The 17,252-nt window shown below is 41.3% G+C and overlaps 1 long non-coding RNA gene across 1 annotated transcript in view; it reads left to right on the top strand.

Annotated features, from left to right (window-relative positions):
• The first annotated feature begins 38 nt into the window (after positions 1-38).
• The window catches only part of LOC112947919, a 40,009-nt gene continuing 22,795 nt past the window's right edge, over positions 39-17,252 (top strand). Inside the window, exon 1 of the long non-coding RNA XR_003249496.1 lies at positions 39-139. This is a non-coding gene — a long non-coding RNA (uncharacterized LOC112947919). The remainder of the gene's footprint in view (positions 140-17,252) is intronic.

Genomic DNA, 17,252 nt, shown 5'->3' with positions numbered 1-17,252 from the left:
CGCGCCCGCCGAGGGCAGAGCGCCGCCCGCGGCCCCCGCCGGCCCGCCCCGCGGCGGCAGCCGCTCCAGCGACGACCTGAGCGCCTACGCCAGCATCAGCTTCCAGCAGCGGCGCGACGTGTAGGAGCGGCCGGCGCAGGTGAGCGCCGGAGCGGAGGACCGCGAGCGGGAGGGCTCCGTGCCGGGGGAAGGGTGTCCGGGCAGGGCTGGGGATGCTGCCTCCGAGGGGAGCTTCTCGGAGCGGGTGGATGCCGAGTGTCTGCTGTGGGGAGTTCCCTGCTCCTGCTCTCCATTCACCAAATTGTAGCAAGGTGTGATGAGCTCGTGGTGGAAGAGCCTCGGGAAAGTTTCGCAGCCACCTCACCCTTTAGCCGTGATCCACTAGCTTAATTTTGGTGTCCCCGGTGACCTTAATATCTCCTGCCGATCTCAGCAGCAAGACTGTGGCACAGTGCAGCATCCCTGAAGCGGAGGCGCTCGGAAGGTGTGAGCTGCTCCTGGTCCCGGTGCCACCACCGCACGGTCGTGTGTGGAGGTTGTTTACCCAAGGTGCTTGAGTGTTCCTGTTGAGACAGACAGGGTTTTGTGGCTCCTGTGTTACCTCATCTGTTTAATGCTTGGAATTATGTGTACTTTTAAAAGCGCATGTATATGAGTGAATTAGCCTGTAGCATGGAGCTGGAAATTGGAAACTCGCATCTTAATCCTGGTTTTGTGACTCCTGTGGCCAAGGGTAGGGCAGCTAACCCTTCCAGCTCGGGCTTTCCCATGTGTGAGAAGGTGGCTAAGCTACTTCACAGGGCCGTGGTGGGTGATATTGCTCCGATCTTGTTCACAAAGTGTTTTTAATTTGAAAAAGGCTTTAAAGTCTTTAAAGCTAAAGCTAAATATGGTTGGTCTTTGCTGTATTGCAAGTTGCGTAAGAAATTGTATAAACTGTGTTTTTTTAAAAAAATAAGTTTTATATGGAGAAATAAGAAAAACATCTGTCAGATTGTTGCATTCAGATTACAGACATAAGATGAGTAGGAACATTGTTAAAAAAATGTTTTTGCTATGTAGAAATTTAGTGCAGCACATACTAAATATATTGTATTTCCAAATTGTGAAGTGCAGTTTACAACTTTAACAACGAAAGTTCTTTTGCATCCCCGGCACAAGCACTAGTAAGTAGCTACTTGGTGAGTTTTGTTGTGACACTCTTGATTTCCATCAGTTTTTTACATACTTAACAGCAGCAATTGTTACAGTGTAAGCAGTTACTAGAATGAATGTATACAATGCCAAACTAGGGGATGAATCTCAGATTGCTTTATTTCTTTGGGAGTGTAACAAGGTTACTACTTGTGTTGCTTGCTCATTTTGGGTAGGAGAGCACTGGGGGAGCCTCGCTAAGAACACTGGAATCGTGTGTTCTGTTTTTATAACTTGGACAAAAACAAGACAGTCTTTCTATATTCACTGCTTAGCACATGCTGCTCTCAACTGTTAGAGCAGTGCAATTCAAGTGCTAGTCCATTAGATGAATTTCTAAGTTCAAATAAGGTTCAAGACAGCCCGGGTACGCCGGTCTGTTTCAGTGGTGCCTGGTAGGAAATGACTATTTGTGTGAGTTTGTGCTGCGACTGTGCAGCCCATCACAGCATTTGTGAGCAGGCTTAAGCCACCCCACCCAGCTCTGTTCTGGGATGTCCTTTCGAGAGACTGTCTAGATTCTCCTGGTGCTGCCTGCAATTACCCCATCAATTCCTATCTGCCTGGGGCAGAATTATTATTGTTCTGAACTTCTAGGGAGGAGATTTTCCCCAGAGGATTCGGCATGTTGTGTTATAACTCATGGCTGGGAGTATTACTTTCTTGTTCGTGGCTAAGATTTGAGGGAGCAAGAGTGAGAGAGAAAGCACTGGGACACCAATAAACGTGAGCAAGAGATTGCAGGTCTGCTGCAGAGTGGTGTTGTTACCATTTTCTTGAAAGATTTTTCTAAAAGCAGAGTTTACTTTTGCTGTAGACAACTTAAACTTGGCCCCAACTTTTATGTTATCCATCATGGTGGTAGGTAGGTACCCACTGGGATTATGCTAGTGTGTGCAGGACCAGGACATAAAACCCCATTAGAGCGTGCTGGAAAGTGTTATGCAGATGGCTTTCAGAGTGGCACTGTGAAAGGTGCTGTCTAATAGAGCAATTGCTGTTTGAAGTTAGTGCTTCCCAAAATTAGGAGTGAGCTAAGCAGGTATAACCTCTCCTGGGAGGCAGAGGAAGGGAGCCAATTCAAAATCATAGGGAGACTTTGTAGCCATGGTCGTTTCCTCACTGTTTCCATTTTAAGGCTTTGTTAATTGCTTGTAGCTTTCCCACATACGAACCATTTTCCAGCTATTAACCCTAATCCAGCTATCTCGCCATCAGCTGAAAACTATCTCCACTAAATTCAGCCCAACTAGCTCCTCCGTTGTTGAGAGAATACTCTCAACAGAAAAGGAGGCCCTTTCTTTCTCTTTTCTTCCCATGTTAAACCATTTTATGGAGATTTTTTTTTTCCCCTTTCTCCTTTGGAGATGGAACTCAAGTTTGGCAGGGCACTTGGCCCAGTGTAGGATGTGCCTTACGCCATTCTTGAGAAAGTCTGCCTAGAGGTGAGTGATTTATAGACCTGCAAGTAGCTTGTTTGGCACATGCCTGACAAAGCAGTCGAGCACCTAAAGCTAAACCATTCTCCTGAAAGCGCCACGTGCAGCCCATGCGCTCCGGTCCCTCGAGCGCTGTGTGACTTGGCTGCCACCAGGCTCAGCTTGCTGAGCGTCACTGGGTGCTCCTCCCGGCAGGTGAGGCCATCGCAGCGGCAGCTGAAACCAGGGAGGCTTCTGCTGCTCGTCCTGCAGGTGTCTGAGCAAGGTGATGGAGAAAGGAAAAAGCAGCTTGGTGTATCTGTGGGTACAGCAGAGAGGAGAGAACATTTGAACGTATGGGAGGGAGAGGTGAAGCTGCAGGTATCAAAATAAGCAACAGGGAAGGTGGTGTTATTTTAAGTACACTTTCTTTGCTCTTCCTTTTTTTTTTTTTTTTTTAGACTGTAAATTATTATCTCTGCTTTTAACCTAAGAGAGGCAAGGAGCTACACCTGCTTTGCTCCCCCCGCCCAGCAGGGAAGCCTCCCTTTTGGCCCTCCTAGAGGTCAAAACAATTTGGATAAGTCTCGTTTTGTCCATTCTGGATGTTTTCTTCTTCCAGATTGCAAGACAGAGGCCTAAAAGGCTTCCCATCTGACTCTTAGTGGGCAAAATAACTCCGCTGCTTTGTTGAAAACTCTTCTTCTTTCCCCTAATCGTCTGCCAAGTCCCCTAGAGCTGCTCAGGCATTTCAGTCTTGAGTAGAAGAGTAGAAAGAGTAGTAACTCTTTCAAGCTACATATTTCATCAAAGATTGAAGATACTGGTTGAAATCACCTAACTTCCAAGCTTAATAATAATAAAAAAAAATCCTTTTGTATCCTTGGCATTCTTCTGCAATTTCAAGTCCCATTTCTTTCCTTGCTGTGTCTTCTTGGCTTTTTCCTAACAGCTACTCATGTCCTAGTCTTTCTAGTGCCCTTTCATATCCTTTAAAAAATGCAGCAGTTTTATACTGACTTTCATGCTTTTTGTTTTTAATGTTTTTGCTTCCATCTATTTCATGGAATTGGGTTATTCTTGTGTGTGTGGCAGACTGTAGCCTGCTACTTGGATCCTTTGATACGTGCACTTTCAGGCTGTAGTTAGAAGGCCACTTCGCTGTAGTGGCCAAATCATGCTGGAAAACGGATAGGAAGAAACTGAGGTGATAGATAGAGAGCAGAGAGAGCAATGGGGGTGCTATTAATTTCTCTCTTGCTTAGACTCTGCCATGTATGAGCAGATGTGAATGTGCTTCTTACCTGCCTTTGGGACTGCTATGAGAAAAGAAATTAGTAGGGATTTTGAAGATCAACAGCTGATAGTTTGTGTGCTGAGTACATAGCTGGAAAATATTCCAAAAAGGAAACAATTAAAGGTTGGCTCTGGAGGAACAGGAAAGGCTGTAGTAGATGGTTGAGTGAATCCAGGTATGCGGTTTTGTTCTCTGTAGCTTCAAAGCAAAGACATTATTTCCCTGCCTTATTTCCATTTTGTTGCTCAGTCTGGGAACTTGTGAAAGTGAGTGCTGCTCATAGATTATTGAAAGTCTTAGAGGTTACAGAGAAGCCCTTTATTTGCTTTACATTTGTCCAAAACTTTTTCAATATTTTTGTGAAATCTTACTGAACAGAGGTAGAATTATTGCAAGGAAAATGTTGTCCTTGTTTAGGACGTCTCCTGCAGTATTTGAGAGCTGTTGCTGTCCCTCCTTCATAGCAAGGCTCATTCTGTCACTGACATCCAAATATCTGTCCTCGGGGTCTGTCTAAACATGATTTTTCTGAGAATAGGGCCCCACCCTGGTGCTTTCACCTCCCTCCTTATTCCCTCTTGTTCTCCTCCTGCTGCTTTTCACAGTATTTTTTCTCAATTGGACTCTCTCATTCCATCAGTTTATGGTATTCCATCAATTTATCTCTGAAAGGAAACCAAGTGTATAGGCCCACTCCAAAGTGCTTCTGTTTATTTTTTTTTCCTGTTTTAATTGTTTAAATTGTTTTGCGTATTTGTAACATTTGTCTTAAGCAGTATTTTGGCATGTAGAAGGCACACTAAGTCAAACTGGAGGTGATCTTGCCATGTATTCCCCTGAATATCTACTGAGCAAGAGTAGGGTGAGGGTAAAGAGTGATTTGGAGATCTTCCAAACCCACCTGGATGCCACCCTGTGTCCCAGGCTCTGGGTGTCCCTGCTGGAGCAGGGGGTTGGACTAGATGATCTCTAGAGGTCCCTTCCAACCTCAACCATTCTGTGGTGTTTACCCAGTTTCCTGAAGTTGTTTTTACTTGTATGCTTTTCTTTGATTCTGTGTTAGTGAGATGCTCTAGGACAGATCCTCTGTTTAGAAAGTACGTGTGCCCCTGACTCCTGTCTAGATTTTTATTTTTTTCTTAATGTTATTTGGATATTTTTCTGGACTTGACAGGATGGTGGGCATCACTAAGGTAAGCAGGATTTTGCCTCCAGCTCTTCTCTCCTGAATTCTGTTCTTGTAATATCCCTATCAAACCACAGCAGTAGGATTCCTACCATAGGTAGGAATCTAAATGAGGTAAGTGTTGAATATGCATGAGTGAATTTTTAAATATAAAGTATTATTTTTATAAAATAGAAAGGAAAACGGTGTTCACACGAATTTTTAACTTCATCTTTGTTCTTTCTGTTGTAGCACTGAGACAATAATTACAAATTTGATTAAAAATTAAGGTCCCTGGTTTCATTATTTGTCCTATGGATTAATGAATATAGATTCCCATAGAACTATTTGATTTAAGGAAGATCTTGTGAAAGAAAAAATCAGCAATAACAGTAAACAAATGTGGTTTGTTGCAGCAGAACTTCTGTTTTCCACTTGGTGGAAAGAGTTACAAGAAAAATACATTATTATTAACAAACAAAACTGAAGTCCCAATTTGTCAGAATGCCAAAAGCTGCCTTTTGGTCATCTTTATATAATATGATTTGCTAGCCTACCTGTTCATCAAAATGAGAAGCATTAATTCTATTTTTATATCATTTATCTTTTTGGCAAATAGTTTATAATCATCATGATCACAGTCAGTTTTGAATTCACAAGATGAAGGTAGCAAAGGAGAGACATGAGTACCTTGAGGAAGATTCTTAAATTAACAGCTTCATTATCAACTTACAGAAATGAGAGAAATATAATAAAAGTCAAGGTGTGAACAGATAAAGGAGATTTGAATGAGCCTGGCACTCTTAACTAACTAAAAGATGCCTTGATATACATCTCTCTGATCATGCCTGACATATCTAGGTCAGGTTCTCTGAAGACTATTATTAGAGATTTAACCTTGGGTAATTGCAAATTGTATTTTCTTTAGTGCAGTTTTTGATCAGTAGGTGAGACAGTGGAAGTTTGTGTTGCACTGTTTGTAATAATTTGGGATTCTAGTTGAAAGATCTGATGTCATCTACCTGAACTGTAAGTTTAAATGCATCATTGTGGCTTTACAGAAGACTTGCCTGTGTGTGTTTTCTCAGGTGTTGTAAAATTCCTTTTTTTTTTAGGCTGAGGGTATGCAGAAATGATCTGTAACTTTTTCAAACACGTCAGAAAGAAGGGAATTATACTGTGGAAATACTTCAGCGTTTACAATCAGCAGAATCGCTGATGTGCTTCTGCATTTGTGCAGTGTGATGCTATAGAATATGAAGATACTGGCAAGAAGTATTTGGAAGCACAAACAACTTTGATTTACTTTACTGTGTTTTTTTTTTTTCTTTCCAGTCTTTGTTGTCTGTGTGCTTAAGAAGCACAATGGCATCTACACATTTCATGAACTTTCTTTGAAATACTGGATTTTGATGAATTTTTTTTTTTCTTGTCTTGGCTTTTGTCCCAAACCAGTGATCTGGTTTGCCATGTGGTATGCAGACAAGTATTAAGACACGATATGGGGCAGAGACTCCTTAAATTAGCTTTGCTACTTAATGAAATATGTAAGTAATCTCTGAAAGGAAGCTTTTCTTCAATGGAATTGTTTCCTGAAGGAACAAAAAAAAAATGGAGAGAAGAGATTGTCAGTGATTATATGGGTTCCTTCTGCCTTTACTTCTTTGAATTGTAGATCTTAAAACAAACAAAAACACAACTGAAGGAAAACATTAAACAAAACAACAACAACAACTCTTCTTGCTTCTTGTGAGATACCGGACATCTGCATGTTCATAGTAACTTTCGTAATTAAAACCACTGGCCACTTCTACGGTCAGAATAATTGCCTTCATTTTGAAAAGGGAAGGGGAAAGAAGCTAACTTGCCTGTGCTATGTTAGGTCCTCATAGTGGGGTTAAAAGACCCATGTCCTGGCTTTCCTGGAGGAGGTGCAGTCACAGCAGAATGTCTCTTTCTGCACCTCTGATCATGTCTGCTGCTTTCCCATCATGGCATGATTTATTTCTTGCTCTCACAGTGATGTCCAGAGCAACAAAGTTTGGGAACTTGTGCTGCGTGTTTTGTGCTGAAATGAAGGCCCCTGTAAAGGATGGAGGCATTGGCAGAATTGTGTCTGAAGGATGGGTTTAACTTTTAGCTTCTTTAGATAGGTTTGCACTTTCGTAATTACAGATTCCTTTCCCGTAATTCCTGATTACAAACTTGAAATTATTTACTGTAGGGAGATACTGTAATGTTGTGTTTATGAGGCTGAGTTCTATGGAATAACAAGGAAATAAACTAAGTTGTTCTTTAAGCAATTGAAACTAAGTTGACATTTTCTTATTTTCTTTGGGGTACATACTTAGGGATGTTTCCTTTTATAGTGTGGTGGCATTTCATAGCAGTAGCCAACAGCAGGTAGCCCAGCTTGCTCGGGAGCTAAAAGGAAAGGTAGGACAGATAAGCTTGGCTGGGAAATTTTAAATACATCTTTACACTTTTTTTTTTTTTTTTTTTTTTTTTTTTTTTTTTTTTTGTGGTTTGCTGTGGTGGTAATTAAGACCTGTGTGCTGGCTCCATGAAAGGAAAAAATGAATAGTGCTCACCTTGCAATGACAAAGTAAATTCAAACTGAGCTATTTTCACTTGGTGAAAATGCAAATAATTGTAACTGAAATTCTTATCAAGATCAAAAATGTTTTCAGAAGGAGCTGCTTTGTTAAAAGTGAAAAACTTGATTCTTGTCACTTTTTCCCTGTGTCTCTTTCTGATTGCTCGGCTCGCAAAGTGCACGCGTGGGTTCCGCTCCCATCTCGCTTACTTGTGATCTGCCATTGTCAGCAGCTGGACCATTTGTGATTGCCCACATTGCAGAACAAGGTTGGCTTTCCTATTAATGGTAACTAAATTGCAGAATAATAAACATTTGTTGTTGTTAAGAAAGACAGGAAGGTACTCTAATGCTCAAAAGTTTGCTGCTTGTTACGTAGCTAAAATGAAGTACATGGAAGGAAACACTAGTGTTGCTAAAGCTAAGGTATATGGGAGAAAAGCTCCCAAACAAGTGGAACTTACTGCCTGCTCTGGCTCAGGAGTCTCAAAAAGCCGTCTGGCTTGTGGCCCTGAGCCGGGGGCCTGGGTCTGCAGGAGCTTTGGATGGATGTAACAGCTTGATATGGTGAAAAAGATGCCCTTGCATCAGCTTGCTGATCCACCTGTATCAATGTGAGATGAAAACAGAGGTGGATGAAGCTACATCGGTTTGCATCCCAAGAAGGGATGGAAGAACATCCCAAGAAGGGATGGAAGAAGGGCAGCTCCAAACCTTCCCTGTTTCTTCAATATGTGCATTCTGCTTCCTCCACTCGCTTGTGGTTGTTGGGAGCAGAATGGGGAGAACTGGTATGTCTGCTAACATTTGCACACTGGGTGCTGACTTGTGGTTTAGATATGTAAATGATGAAATTTTAATCCTAAATGGATTATCGTAGTTGATGAATTTGTATAAAAGACAGTTCTGAATAATTGCAACAATTTTAGTAGTTCTTGAAAAAGAATCTCTCCAATACATTAGATTTTCTCTATGAAACTTCTTTATCTCCCAAGCTCCGATACAAGGGAAAAGCCCTTTGGAAGGTGTGCAGGCACGTAGCTAGGGCATGTTTTTTCAGGCCTTTGAACTAGGTTAGGAATGTGTCTCAAGATGGAAGAGTGAATAGTTATTTGGTGCTTTTAGCTTCGGGGCTTGAAACTCGCTGGAGGAATGTTATTGTGTCTTCAAAGGCTGCTTCACACAAGCCTTTGTGGAGCGGGAACTTGGAGAGCCTTTGTATTATCCGGCACACAACAAGCCAGCGAGCCACCCAATTTGATCTCATTGGGCGGCGGTGCTGAGATGTCTTTTCAGCAGGAAGGTGCTGGAAAATGGCATGCATATTTTTAGATAGGAAATACCCTTCAGAGCAAAGGAATTGCCTACACAGATTTACCAGCTTAATAAAACTCTCTAATTATACTGATGCAATTCCACATATGCACTTTCCCTTTTTTATTCCCTACCTCTTCTATGTGTAGCGCTTTCCCAGGAAGGGAATAAATGTTTACATTTCTCTTAAATTCAGTTTTGCCCCTGAGGTGATGGTAGCACATGCCTGGAGAGCAAGGCAAGGTGGGGTTTGGGAAGCAGGGCAGCTCAGGCAGAACTGCTCTTGGTGGTGTTTTCTCAGAACCTAAGCCCACATTCAGAACTAAATGTGCTTTAGCACCTTGATACTATCTCTAATCAGAGCTGCTCAGTGAATGTAAAGATCAAATGTTTAAAGGAGGGGGAAAAAAAAAAAAAAGGCTGTGGTGGCCAGGTTTGTCCAAGTATCCAGAATCTGGGTTTGAGGTGCTAAACCTAGCTTAGAGAACAGCAGCTATCTCCGGAGACAGAGAAATTATTCTCATTTTAGTATATGAATAGTCTAATTACTCAAGTAATTTATTCCACATTGAACACGATTGATTGAAACCAAAAAGATAGGAAAACACATTCTTCAGTCTTTCAGAACAAGAGAAGAGTGAGCTCTACTATATGTTGAAGTCCACAGTAACCAAGCCTAGCTAATTTTAACCTACTAAATAAAGATGAGGATTTAAAAAAAAATGAAATTAAATGCAAAGTTTACTTTGTTAAATGGCTTCCTTGTATATTCAGGGTATTTCAGTATTTTAAAGTTTCCTCATTTCCATTCGAATGTAGCTTGACAAGTCATGAATATAAAGTTGAGCCAACTAGTAAATGGTGACTTGTATTGGTAGTAAATAATATGTCAAGAATCTGCCAAAATATAGGCTAATAATATCATCTGTCTAGGAGACCAGAGCAAGTACTAAATTAAAAGGTTATGTTAGAAATCAGTATGATTTAGTGGTTATCACTCTTTGAGAATGACCATTAAGAACATAAAAAGATAAGTTTCCTCATTTGCTAATTTAAATTGATTATTTTAATCACTTTAATTTGAATTAATCCACCATGAAGTTAAGTGTCAGTGTATACATGATAATTAAATCTGTTTGAACAGATATGATCATACAGAAATAAAGTGTAGCTGGAGAAAAAACCTGCTTAAGGGACCTTATGTGAACTGGAGGAGGAGCGGCAGCCAACATATGAAATGCTAAGAGGCTGGAAGGGTGAGGGAAGAGGTCCAAGCCAACAGCACACAGAAATGGCCATTTAGCCTCATCAGAGAGGGGTGATAGGCAAGTAGAAAGAGTTGCCTGGCCAGTTGTTGACTTGTCTGTATGAGTAACTTCACAAGGTCAGGGAAAGTGGAGTTGTGTGGTTAGAAGTACAAGAGTGCAAGAAATCAGTGAGTAGAAGGAGAAATTGGAATCAAGTTTGGAAGCTCACGTTTCAGTGGGTATAACTGGGTTTTAACGGCTTCGATGATTCACAGTCTTTTAGCTTCACAGACTGTCATAGGATCTTCAACATAGATATAAATGTTATTTACACTGCCAACATGTACCAAGAATTGGTAGAGGGAGGGGAAAATAGCTTAAGATATTGGTAATATTTACATGAACATATATTGGAGGAAGACTTGAATCATGTTCCTGCTGTTTATGAGATTGTTAAAAAATAGACCTCATCTTGGAGGGGGAGAGCAGTCGTGCTCCATGCATGTGGATTGCCACAGCCGCCCTGCAGTCCATGGGAGCAGGCACCACGCTCAGTTATTCTGGCATGTGCCCCTTAAACTGCAGCCTTTTAGTTTTTCTCCTGTATGTTGTTACAGCAGCGTTCTGTTTGAATTAATAGCGAGTCCCAGTTAATTTTAATTAGCTATACTAATGAGTTAGTTCTGAAGTGTTACAAAATGATCTGTAATTCAGCATCTAATTTATTTCCTGCCCTGGGTGTTTCATCTCTTCAAAAAATTCTTCTCTTGCAGGTTGATAGGACATTTGATCTGTTTTGGTGCGAGCTTGTTTACCTGTGTGTTACTTTCAGTAGCTCATTCACTTTAATTCCTGTAGCAAGTAACTCCTGTGATGTTAATTGTGCTTTAAGGATTTGGGTCACGTTTTAGCTGTTGAATTTAGGTTGGAGAAACAACTAAAAGCAGAGACCTTTAGTAGCATTGCTCCATGTTTAGTGTTAGGAAGAAATATTACTGTAATTCACTTAATCATAGCTTTGGTGTGTAGGACTCCTATTGTTTCTATAGTTTTGCATCCCTGTTTGGCTTTTAACTGATGCACTAATTTTGGGATCTCCTTATTGGTCTTCAGTGTATCTAGAAGTAGGTCTTTTGGTTGGTTGGTTTTGGTGAAGTTTAGGAGTAAAACAGTTCAGTGTTTTCAGGTCTGTATCTTTCTTATCTACACAGTCATAATTAGTCCTAATTAAAACTTGTACTGTTTCCTCTGTTGTTGCCATCTCTGATCTGAGTCTTTAGATACGCTCAGTTTACCCAGATAAGGCTGTTTCAAGGCCAGAAGGAAAAGTGAGCGCAGGCACCTTTTCCATAAGGAGCTGAAAGCGGGTGCAGCTTCCCCGTGAGCTCGAAGCCATCGGAGGCCCTCCCACCGCTGCCCCCATGGCACTGGGAAGCTGGGTCCTTGGGGAGATCCGTACACTGGCATCACGGTGGGCCCTTCAGCACACTTGCACTGGCCAAAAGCAGCTCAAACCCAGGAACTTGGGTTTGAGGAGCTTTTGCAGGTGTCACAGGTGTGCAGGGTTTAACTTTCTGGTGTTACCAGACCGGATTTGCTGCTGTGGCTGTTTCTCCACGTGCCGCTGTATGTATGAATGGCGCAGAGCTGTGGACAAAGCCCTTGTCCGTTATGGCTTGTTGTGAATCAATTGAGGGGAAAAAAAGTTGTATATAAGAAATCTCTCACTGGCAAAGCTGCATCCACTGCTTTAGGATTCACGTGAGTGCAGCTGCCTGTCATCTTCTCAAACCAACCTCCTTGCTGCAGAAAACCCACACATTAGCCCTCTAGTTCAAATATGTAGAAAACTTTTTGAGATGAAAATGAGAAATATATGTAATGGTTTTCTACAGCTGTCTTGTGGGCCTTCTAATATGGTTCCTCAAGATGTCACATGGGAAACTGTCACTTTTCTACTTTTTGGGACTCAGTTCTAAGTTTAAATCTAGTGATTGCAGAGGAGGCTTCCATCAGTAATTGACTATGATGGAAACATCTACCTCCCTGAAACATTTTCTGCTGATATAGTAGCAAAACAGGCAAACCTGTCCAAAATTGTTCATTTTTTTTCTTAATAATACTGTCCTGTTGATCCCTGTGGTGTGATATAAAAAGCCAATGGATATTGTCCAGCAGATGTGTAGCTGAAAAAAAAAGTGCTCTTAACTACTTAATGAACGTCTAGCATTATGATCAACTTTAAGAAATAATTTCTTCAAGAAGTAACAACTTTGAGGTAACTACTACTTAGAGTACTCTACAGTTACTCCACAGTAAAGAACCACTTCTTTAAGAAGTAACTGCTGCTTAAAGTAACTACAGTTTAGAGAATTACAGTGCACCAAGAACTGCAGGAATCATCTGTAGCTGATTTTTTTCCCCTCTTCAATTTTCTTTTTTGTTTTAAGCCTGCATTAGGAAGTGTTACTGCATTTTTTTCTTTTCTTCAATACTAGTGTGTCATTTATTTGGTGAGGGGAGGGGGAAGGTTAAAATTCCTCCTTACCTCCTCCCCCCCCCTCCCCCTCCAGTGAAATTTGTGATTGTTCTGTTTAATGAGTCATTTTCTCTACAGCTGAAGTTAATTTGGTGGCTCATCCAAACAATGACTATTTTCTGAGGGAGGAAGTGAGAGAACTTTAGATTTTTTATGCTTCCTCCTTTTTTTCTTAGAAAAAAAAATATATGTGTGTGTGTGTGTTTATATATACATATATATGGGGTGCTTCGGATGTCTCCAAAAAACATGCAGAGAAGACAGATTTCTTTCATTTTCTTAAAAATCAAGTAAGATTTCATTTTTCCTGAGCTCGACATACCGTGCTTGGCTTGTGTCCCTCTTCTCCATAGGCACGTGGAACTCCACCAGCCCGGACAGACAGGAGCTTTCCTTGCACCTTGAGAGCTGCCCTGGCAGTGCGAGCGTTTTGGCTCCTTCTCGGCAGCGTGTGTGTCTGATGGGCCTCGCCGCGCTCGCTCTGCTGCGGCAAGGGAAGGTCGCGCCGCACACTCCACACTCCGCTTGCCATCTGCTGGGTTATTATTAGCAACGGTATGGAAACCAAAAAATAGCAAAGCAGGACCAGAGGGTTTAACATATTGTTTCCAGTGCTCAGTGCAGGCTCCGTTCGGTTGTGCTGTGCAGCGGGATCCCCTTCGGAAGGGCCGGGGCAGCCCAGCCCTTCAGCACGTGCAGCAGCTCTGCCTCCTGCTCGGGAGCTGCTCCCTGCAAGGCTTCTTCCTGGCACTCACAGTTGCCCTCTGGATCTTTTTGCAGTTGGAATTGCACTGCCCTAGAAAACGGGGCTCGGATTTGATTCTGCTGCATGGCAGTTAGGTTTTTAAGGGAGGTTCTACTTTGCACCATTATCCTGAGGGCAGCAGGAAGAGTGACTTGGCTGATGTGTATGCACATGGTAGAGGAATTCAATTGTAAGAATTCAGTAACAGGTCTTCCCTTTGCTTTAGTGGAGCAGTTTCCTCAGTAGTATAGAGTAGATGGATGTGAGTTTACAAGAGTTGTGAGTGACTAAAGAGTGTCACTCGTTCCGTGGCAGTTTGCAATGCAGTAGTGCTGCTGTATGTCCAGAAATGCTCTTTTTCAAGTGTTCTTTATCAGTGTTTAGAAGTCAGTGACAAATATTATTGAACTTTCTTTTTTCCTCTCTCTCCTATAGTTCTGTCCTACAGAAGTGCATGTATGTATTGAAGTGAGAGTTTTAAGTTTTGTGGTTTGCTTGAGATGATTGTTTTCTGGAAAAAAAGGGTAATCATAGATTGGAAATGAAAATCACTTGTGAAATATTTCTGACATATATGCTGTAGATTTGTAAAATCTGCTTTTTTTGCAAATTTGCACAGAAAAGTTTTGCAAATTTCTGTGCAACTTGTGCAAATTTGCACAGAAAAACATAAGGTGTGAGTTAGAAAAAGTCAGCATCCTAATTCAAGCACCTTAATACCATACTTAATAGACTTTGGTCTGAGCAATAGAAAACCATGGATAAAGCAAAATATTCATCCCTTTGCCTCTGGGAGGATGTGAGGATGTTCCCTAGCAGATTGATCTTTTCACAACTGGGTATAATTTTCACTGAGTAGCTTCAGTTTCTTTGTTTACTCGTGTGAGCTGTGGGTATGAACAGCTAGACGAGATTCGGTCATCACCTTGAGTTCTATAGGAATACATGAAATTTTTTCCTCTCCGTCCCTTTCCATAAGACTTTTAGATTTTCTCATTACTGTGCAGATCATCTTCCTGTGTTTGAACTGGGCTGCTAATGTGAACATGACATCTCCATCTGTCTGGATAAATTCAGAGAGTTAAGAGAATTATTTGGTGAATATGAATTGGCTTCTTCCTACCACCTTCACGGTTCAGCTCTCATCCAAAATGTTGCATTTTGAAGTAAATGCTATGCAGTCTCTTGTGCTTGGGCAGAGGAGGGGATGCTCTGTGCAGTGGGGTTTTGCAGAGAACATGGGAGTGTTTAAGGCAGTACTGCCTTGTGCTGGCTTAGACACCTGAAACTGTGATTTTGTTTTTTTTGTTTTCCCTGCAAATTTTTCATTCATTTTTCACTGTGCTTATTTCATTGGAGCAGGGCAGTAACTGAGCCTGCAGGCACTGTACTGATTGCGTGAAGAAGAGATTAGATCTTTTCCTGCATTTTGGAAACTTTCTCATTATAATGTCTGGAAGCCAGCCTTTTGCAGAAAGCTTTGGTGTAAAAATAAATCGTCCCATTCTTTATAATAAGAGTTAGAGGGGTTTTGGTTGGTTGGTTGTTTTTGTTTTTAATTAGAAGCTCCAGCTTCTTGTCCAGCTTTCAACTCCTGTTCTCAATAATGCTCTCTCCTTTGGTCTTGTCTCTGCTAGGTCTCAGATACTGCAGAAATACTGCAGATATTTCTGAAACCAGGTACCTCTGTTTAGCAACCTGAGTTTCTTCTAAAGAGTGTTGGGTGAATTTTCTTTTTCAGCCGTGGAGAGGGTTTTTTAGGACAAATTCCAACTCTCGATGGAAATAGGAGTAACTGTGCTGAATTACATACTGAGGTGTTTACTTTGAAGGAAGGCATCTTTAATGCCCTAAAGCAGGGTTTAGGTTTGTTTCTAAGATTGACAAACAAATGCTTTGGTTTTGGCCTTTTACTATCCTGCTACTTGTTTGAAAGCTGGGTGCAAATGTGTGTTTAATGTTTTTTTGTGGAAGGGTGGAACACTTAAAACTCAAGGCCTTCTTTCAAGCAATGAAGGGAGCAATGAAGATTTCTCTCCAGTCCTGTTTCAAGACTAGAAAGATGGGTAGAGGTAAAATATAATGAACTTGAAAGAAAAGAAACATCTGGATCTTTTCAGGAAGTGTTAAGTAAGGAACAGGTCCAAAAGACCAACATTACTTAATGAAGCTTTAACTTAAAGTGCAAAATACTAGAAATTCTTTTCTGGAGTAATAGATGGCAGTATCCTGTAGTGGATTCAGCAGACCGGATTTGAAACCTATGACCACATCTTCAAAGGCTTTTAGCCTCAAAGGAATTGAGTACAGAAGCATGGCCACTGTAGTCCAAAAATTAATCTGGTCTTTCATCATAATAGTGAGTTGTACTTATAAAGCTTTACTCTGTACAGGATGATGGCCCTAAGAAAAGTGAGAGAGAGAAAACACTCCAAGTGGGCTCCAGGTCATCTTTCTTGTTGGGTTGTGTGTCTTGCACCAGAGTCTTCTAAGCAGAGCTGCAGATTAGAAGCCTTCTTATTTGGAAGAAAATACTCTGATGTAGGAAGGGTTTTGACAAACAAGGCTTTACAAAGCCGGAGCTGTATGTTCATTAATTGATGAGCCCAGCTGCACCCTTTGATATGTTGTTGCACATGCCACTTATTGACAAATATTATGCCGCTATTTCCTTGTACTCTTCTTTTTCACTGCTGGCAGTGGAGGGTTTTTCTAGCCTGAATCATAAAAAAAATCTAACTAGGAATAGGATGTGTATACCAGCTTCCTTTCCTCCGTGTTTAACATTGAATCACACATGTAATTTCTTTCATTACCCTGTAATCTGTCTTGCTGGCTCGACTTGCTGACGGGAATTTAGAGAGCTCTTTAAAAAGCACGTCCTTCATTAGTTGATAAGAAGTGATTCGTTTTTAACTTCGAGTCATATTTTGTTAAAAAGCAAATGATAGAGATGATCACAGATATGTCATTTCTCTTTCTCCCCCAGACCTTCGTATGATCTGGAAGTTCTTTTCCCACCGTATGATTCAATGATTTTGTTCAACAGTTACAGTGTTGAGGGGCTTACAGCTGGACTCGATCTTGGAGGTCTTTTCCAACCATGATTATTCTGTGATTCCATGTGGAGTGTGCAGTCTACTCCGTACACTTTGAGAGCTACAAGTGCAGATTTTACTGCCACTCCGTGCAACGGAGTGGAACCTTGATCACAATCCACAAAACAACCTGAATTGTTGAATAGCATTTTGAAGTGGGAGAAAGGACTCTCAACCATTTTTTTTTCTTTTCCTTTTTAATTTTCTGGCTCCACTCTTCTGAATTTAAATAATCTGAATTATTTTCAGCAATGATAAAACTAAATTCAGTCTGGGAGGTTCCTCTTTTGGAGGCACCGCCAGGCGAGACAACTGCTGTAGTCAGGCAGAAGGCATCAGAATGCAGAGCGTGATGGCACGAGCAGTGCATGGGGCAGAGCTATATTTAACAGCTACTAGTGCTAATAACGAGGCTTCAAAGCGTGCACACCCTTTCCTGCCCCAGCTGTGCTCTGCCACACAGAAGAGACAAGGTAGTTTGCAAGTGGAAGTTTTATTCCTATCTTTGCCTTGGGGAAGAAGTTCAGAGAGCTCAGAAATTAACCTAGAATTTCAGAAAGGCAAAAAAAAGAGAGAAGGTAGGAAGGTAATTATGAATTTTGATGCCAAACCTGTCATTCTGAAACAAGACATTTTATC

This window comes from Nothoprocta perdicaria, unplaced genomic scaffold (assembly GCF_003342845.1).
Source record: "Nothoprocta perdicaria isolate Ctin4 unplaced genomic scaffold, notPer1 scaffold_25, whole genome shotgun sequence".
NCBI lineage: Eukaryota > Metazoa > Chordata > Aves > Tinamiformes > Tinamidae > Nothoprocta > Nothoprocta perdicaria.
This window is presented reverse-complemented; position numbering and strand designations above follow the sequence as displayed.